The following is a 7558-nucleotide window of genomic DNA, read 5'->3' as shown; positions in this document are numbered from 1 at the left end:
CCTTGTCATGCATCCAAAGGTGCATCTCAAGCCAGTCCAGGGAGGTGATCGCTCCCCTGCCTGGCAACTGTGTGGCAGCTGTTCCATGGTGCAGGTGCAGCATGGCTTGGCAGGGCACCATGTGCAGTCTGGGAGCTGAGACCACTGGGGCTGAGTGGTGCTGGGCTCCAGCTGACTGCTGGAGCTGCCCCAGCTCACAGACAGCAGGCAGCACCCTGCTGAACCACACTGCACCCACAAAATGAGACAGTTGCCACACGGGTGCAAAGTGGAGGGGTGTGCAATCCCTGTGCTCCCCACCCCCCATGCTCCAAGGGGAGGCTCTGCCACAAGCCCTCAGAGCCCCTGATTGCTGCTGCCAGAGCCGGTGAATGTGGGGCAATTTTTTTTTTTTTTTTTTTTAAGTGCTAGGAGCCTGGGGCTGGGCAGGGAATGGGGCCGGGGTGGTCAGCCATGGGGGCTTCTTCCTTGGTTCCTCCAGCTGTACCAGCAGGGGGAGCCACAGGAGAAGCCTCCATGGCTTCCCTGCCCAGCCCCATCCCGTGCCTGGCCTACCCAGTGCGGAGTGGAGGGTGCACAATGCAGGTGCGGCTCACTCCAGGTGACAGTAGGATATAACCCCCATTCCCAGGGCTGCCATACCTGCATCAGCACTGAGAGCAGGGTCTCTGCCCTGCTGCTGCTTGCCAGCTGGTGCAGGGACATGGGCACTGTCACCACCTGCCAGCTGGTGCAGAGGAGTGCAGGATGCAGGTGCAACAGCACTTGCCTAGCCAGCACTGGGGGATGGGGGGATGCGATGCGACCATAGGCCCCACTCCCAGCGCTACCACTTCTGCATTAGTGCTGGGAGTGGGGGTTCTGCCCTGCTGCCACTTGCCAGCCGGCGTGGAATGGGGCACAGGATGCAGGTGTGGCAGTGCTGGGAGAGGGGGCTCTGCCCTGCTGCTGCTTGCTCCCTTCTGCATGGAGCAAGCCATGCCCAAACCCCCTCCCCCTCCCCTGCTCTGGCTGGGCAAGTGGCAGCAGGGCAGAGCCCCCACTCCCAGCACTGCCGCGCCCACATCCCAAGTCCTCCTGAATAAAGCATGCCCCACTCCAGCTGGGCAGCTTGTCCCAGCCCCAATCCTTCTCTCCCCCCTCCCCCAACAGACTTATCAGCTAGAGGCAGCTGTCAGCTGCCTGTCTAGTCTATGGCCGAATATCTGAAGTGGCTGAATCTATTCTGAAGCTTTTCCAAATTGATTTGGATGCCTCAAATTGATTCAGAACTTTTAATTAGTCTCCCGATTCAATTCAGATTTGGAGATTCGGTCCCCGAATTGGGCCAAATCTCCTCTGAATCAAATCAGCTAGCGAAGCTTTGCACAGCCCTAGTGTGTACATACACAGAGCTTTAATCTGATGGCCAAACTTCGAGATAATAAATATTTAATTTTTAATAAAACACTGGCACCAATCTTTTTCCATTTATGGTCTTTCTCTGGATGCTACTGTCTTGTAACTTAACATCTCTTGCCACATATCTAGAGTCCTTGCAGGGGAGGGAAGAAAGAAAGGGGGGTGTGAAACTTTTAAGCAGAGTTATTTGGGATTCAGTAGTTTTTGAAGTAACTTGTGACTTCTGTTTATTATAATTGTTGGTTTTTCCATATCAGAACTAGAATCCAAAACAAATCTGACCTCTTAGTTCCACAGCATACTTTCAAACCACAGATCTCTATGTTCAGAAGTATTCTTTTCCAACTTAAGAAATAATTTTATAGAAACACTTATTTTCTTGAGAAAAGTGAAATTTACATCTTAGTAACCTTTTTACCTTCTGATCAAGCAGGCAAGATGCTGTTCTCCTCTCCTCTGGCTGCAACACTTCATTTTTGCTTTTATTATTCATGCTGTACTATTTGTGAACTCAGAGTAAATGTAATCCTAAACTTGTGTGTTAGCAGCCACTCAGTGTTTTCGTGCTGCTTCATTATTATTACTTCTGTTGCTTCCAATTCTCTCTGCACAAAGCAAATAATGATTAAAAAAACCCTACCTTAATAAACAGAGTACTCTCTACTCCTTGAATATTAGAATATCAATAACATCTGCATAGAACAAGGAGCAAATGAAGATAGACCAAAAAGGAGTGGGAGTCTAATAAATTAGTGTTCATGGGAAAAATATTTTCCATAAACTTAGAGAGATGTTAGAACTCCAGAAGCATTGACATGATCCAGTTTTTACCTTCTTAGCTAATTTTAATGAAGTTTCACCTATGTGTACTGTACTTAGAGATTTAAGTATATCCATGTGTCAACTAGGTCAGACAATGCCATTCTGCCATCTCAGACTAAAGATGCATATTCTGCAAAATTTATGACTAGTCAAATCAAATGTGCATTTTCCTTTTCTCTTATCAACACAGTATTTTCAGAATTATATTTGAATAGATCATTAATAAGTTTCTAAAAGTAAATAATAATCTAGGATAAGAGTCAGGCCACAAATATTAAATTGCATCAAAGGGAAAGACTCCTATTTTGCTTGTTTTTCATACCTGCTCATCTGATTGCATTTAACAATCAATTATCACCAAAGGGAGAAAAAAATAGCACTGGCTCATGTATATTAGAACACCACTTAAAATGCATTCTCTTTGGGCTCCTTCAATGATGGCTGGCTTCTGCTATATGAATATCTTCTAGTATCCAAGTTAGATTAAACAGTTCTATTTACTGGTTCAAACCACTGAGCTCTAAGATGAAGCACTACAGCAATTTATATTTATGGATCCTATTTGCAATCACCCCATGGAGTCTCTAGAAAGATATACAACATATCATTCCTAACCAGACAAGGAAAAGGAAATCTGTAACAAACCTTTATCGCAACTCTGTTTTCACAGTTAAAATAGTATGCAATCATTTATTTTACATTTTAATATACTTTTTTTTCTGTTTGCATGCTTCATATTATTTAACCAAACCCCAAACCAGCAGATTTCTTTAACTGAAATCCAAATTTTTTTTCCCCTTTGATTTTCAACCATCTGGAACTCTGATGATACAAAAAGTTAAAATATTTTAGTATTTTATCTTCACAAAAGGACATTATTAGTCTAAAGCATATGATTCCTTGATGGAAAAAAATCAATCCTACTCTACTTCAGCTAATGCATGTCTGATAATTTACATCCACTGAAGAATATCTCACTCACTGTTTATTCATGCATGTGTAAGTACAGTGGGAATTTTCTGACATAAGAAAGAAAATTATGATTCATTTGAAAATGAAACTGGTCACTGAAAAATCCAAGTTTTATGAACCTCCTGACTGGATAATGTTGAAATACCTCATCTCAATATTTTAAATGAAATGCTTTAATTTCTAATAAGAAATGACTGCTCCAAATTGTTCGTGATTTATACTAAAAGAGAAAACGAAAAAGACAAAAAGATCAAAGTTGAAACTAAACATTTTGAATCTTTTTATATAGAATATTTTGATTCTCTGCCCTGGTCTTTTTTTTTTGTTTCTTTCTGTAGAAGGGAGGATGATAAAGTTCACAAAGTCCTACATAGATTTCTGGTTGCAATTCGGTATTGGAAAAGAATTCTAAATCTCAAACATGCTCAGGAAAAAAGATAATAATTTCCTACCTAACTTTCCCAGCGATGCTATTGCACAGACCAGTAAACAGCAGTTTGAGTAGCACGTACAAAAGAAGGATAAAGCTCCTTTTAATTTGAAACTGTAGGCTGTGGTGTATTTAAGGCTGCAGCATAGACTGCAGTAACAGATTAGACTTGGCTAGTTTATCCAGTAGATGGCAATACTGCTTATTGCACTTCTTAATGTTTAGACTGAATTTTTAAGAAAACAGGTCTGAAAAAGGTTGGAAAACATAATTTTAACTCTCTTTCATTTGCCAACATTTCACTTTCATTTAGACCAACAGTTCTCAGCCTGTCAGTTGTGTGACACCCAAGGGGACTGAGCAGTTGTCTCTGGGTCACAAACCTGCTGCTTTTCCCTGTTTGTAATATTACGCTGAAGTATATTTGCTTTGACAGCTAACTAGTCTTCCTTCCAGGCCAAAAACACCCCAAGAACCATCATTACAATTACCAAGGTGAATCTTTTGAAGAAAATATGGCCATGCATTAAGAAAAAAATTTAAAAAACGGATTTAGAAATATTTTCTTTTAAATCAATGCCACTAGTTTTTTTGAAGGTCAGAAAAGTAAATATACTTCTAGTATTTGGGCTATGAGCCAGTACTGCTATCCACTCCTGAGATACAGAGGGAGGCAAGACAAAGGAAGACAGAAATTTCCAAGTTTTACGCGTTAATATCACTGTTTGATCTTTCACGTTACTTTTTCATTTTTGAGCTTTTTTACTTCTAGTTTCACTGAGTGGCAAGAATGCACAAGAGTAAAAGAAGCTAGAGAAGTGGGACGTGGACTTCCTATGTAAGTTAAATCAAGATCAGTCTTGGGCCAGGGTGTAAATCATAGTATCAGATCCTCTGTTCACCAGAAACATCTGATTAACTCATTTTTCCTATCTGTCACTCATTAATTAAGGTATTAAAATGAGGTCTTCAATAGGTGTAAAAATACCAGAAAATCTTCCTTAGAAATGCAGTTATGAGAGGATTTCTGTGGACTTCTGAGTGTTTATGATAATGATCAATATCATAGTACATACCAAAATGATTCATAATTTCTAGACAACTTCCCTGTGTTCTTAAACATGTATTTCATAAAAATAATTTAGTAGTGTTTTATTAATAATGACAGCTTATTACTCAGTACTCTTCTTTCATTTGCCCTTTCCCAAGTCCCTTGAGAGATCATTTTAGATAAGGATGGGGTCAGACTTCTGTCACTTGAAAACAGTAGGAATTCCAGAACAGCAAGAAAGTGACATGCTTAGAGAATATCACACCTTGCTGGAAAATGGGATTTTAATTTTTTTAAAATGTTATTTATGACTGGGGGGGGGGGATTGTCACCTAAAATGGTCAAACAAAGCAATCCATTCCCTAGAGAGAAAGGTCAGTGCTTTGTGAATGTGTGTAACAGGTCCAATAGCAGTTTGGGAACTGGCTGCAGTGAATGGGCAAGATAGTGGTATAAAACCTGTTCTTGCTAGTCACGCTATCTTAATTGTCTTCTGTTTAAAGCTGCCATAACTGTTTAACTGCCAAGAAGCACATCTCAGTAAATATACATGATGCCTTGTCTGGTGTTTTACAAAGACTATGAAAAGGAGAGCAAGCTAGGACCAAAGTCAACCTAAGGTGGCAGGATAAAAAATAAATCAGAAGATAGGCATGAATACATCTGGACTTTTGATTAATAATGAAAGTATTAGACTCAGTCCAAGAGCAGAGGCATAAAAGTGTCTCTTATGTACTGTATTACTAATTCTTTCTAACTTCTCTTGCACCACATAAATTATGTGGATAACTACATCTCTGTACATTTAGAAAGTTAAACCATAGATCAATGGTCACCAACCAGTGGATCTTGATCCACTGGTAGATCTCAGAGCTTCTTGGAGTCAATCTGAGGCTGGGGTGCGGGTGCTGAGTGCCTGCATGCAAGCACACGTGGTCCCAACCCAGCAGGTCAATCCATGGGGGAGAGAAGGGTTGGGGGCTAGATAGAGGAACCCCCGTGATGAGGAACAGTGTTGCAGAGGCAAGAGCAGGGGTAAGTTGAATGGGGCCCTGGCTGGGTGAGACTTACCTGCTGAGGAGCTGCTCCCCCAAATAATTGTTTCTCCCTCTGCCTCAATCTACCCCACCTTCCCTCCCCACAGACTTATAGACTTACCTGCTGTGGGGGGAAGGGGGACACTAGTGCATGGTAGATATTGGGTTGCTTTTAAATGCCAAAAGGTGATCAACTTAAAAAGTTTGGAGACCAATGCCATAGATTATATTCTGAACTAAACTGTGGACTGAGTGGCCCCAATGAAATTAATAAAACAGTACAGGATGCATCTATCCCTTAATATAGGGCATCACCATTTTTGCATAAGCTATTATACTTCTTTTTGAAGTATATGAAATTGTTATAAGAAAAACTTTTCAGTGTGTACAGGTCTCTAAAACTCAGTATGCCTAATGCATTAAAGTACTACAAGACCTGTGTACAGAAGTTCAAGTTATCACAATAGCTTCCTAAATGGAAACAAAGAACCTGCTTTCAGATCATTGTTGATCTGAAAACAAATCATGTTGACAAGTAACACAATTAAAAATAATCTTCTCTTTAAGCCAAAACCTAACAGGGTTGCATGATCTTTCAACTATTTCATGCTTCCTAGTCCCACTGGCAAATATAATTCCATTACAATTTGTTTATGTGGGAATGTATCCTCTAAACCCCTTTTTAAAGATAGAATAAATTAGTGAATCATAACCTACTTTTTCAGTGAATAAGAACAACAGATTGAGATGTGCTTAATGTAACCAGGCCAAAAAAACCCAACCAAAAACCCTCTGAATATATACATTAAATCCTTTTCATTTTAACAATACATCAATTATTAAAGATCTTCAAAAAATTTCTATGGTAACAGAATACTTAATAACATCACATTATTCCCAAATGAATATATTAAGATGAGCTGTGGTTGCTCTATGTTATATATCAGCTAATAATGACTGGCCATTTAAAATACCACCACTGATTTAGGAAATCTAACATACAAACCCATAAAATAAAAAGAGTGAAAGAGAGAGAGAAAAGGAAAATGTTATACATCCTGGAAAACATTGTCCATTATTGACCCTAAACTAACAGTATTTGTTCATTTTTCATTTCTAATCAGCTACATTATTACAATTCATGTTTATCATTTGGGGAAAGTCACAGAGAAATTATCAAACTGAATAAAAGCCACCCAAATTTTGAGGCTACCTTTTTTCCTCAAAGACAAGTAGTATTGTGCAGCAAAAAGATAGAAACATAGTAGTGGTGGTGGTTGTGCCAGTAAAAAGAATACACACATTACACATGCTAGCAATTGTTATTGCAGTATTTTTCACAACAGCCACGTAGATGGTTAGCCACAGTAGTCTGCAACAGCAGCTTATCTTAATACAGTAGGGTGAAGGTAGGGCAGGGTGACAACTTAAAGAGTAACTGATTCAGAGAGACAACGACCTACCATGTTTACTCAAATCCATGGAAAGGTTTTTTTTCCCCAAACAACATGAGAAAGAAAAGCTTCATATCACATTAAGTACCAGCACAGGGCAGGCAGTGGCTCAGCTCCAGCCAAGCCACTGTTCAAAGCCAATGCCAAAGCTGAGCCACCACCTACTCTGAGTCAGGCTGGCTCTTGCACAGAGGAGGGGGCACACAGCTGGTGGAGACCACACAGTAGTGGTAGGGGTCATGCAGAGGACACCAGTTTGTGTGTCTTGTGGGGAGCGCAGGGGAGACCGCACCACCTGCCTTCACCCCCACTTACCTTTTGCTTAGCTCCAGCCCCTCCGGCCCCAACCGGGCTGGACCCAGAGCTGCCACTGCTAATGCTTCTGCCTGGC

The sequence above is a fragment of the Gavialis gangeticus genome, unplaced genomic scaffold (genome assembly GCF_001723915.1).
Source record: "Gavialis gangeticus isolate Ggan-Ray unplaced genomic scaffold, GavGan_comp1, whole genome shotgun sequence".
Lineage (NCBI taxonomy): Eukaryota > Metazoa > Chordata > Crocodylia > Gavialidae > Gavialis > Gavialis gangeticus.
The sequence above is the reverse complement of the archived record's forward strand: the minus strand, read 5'-3'. Positions refer to the sequence as shown.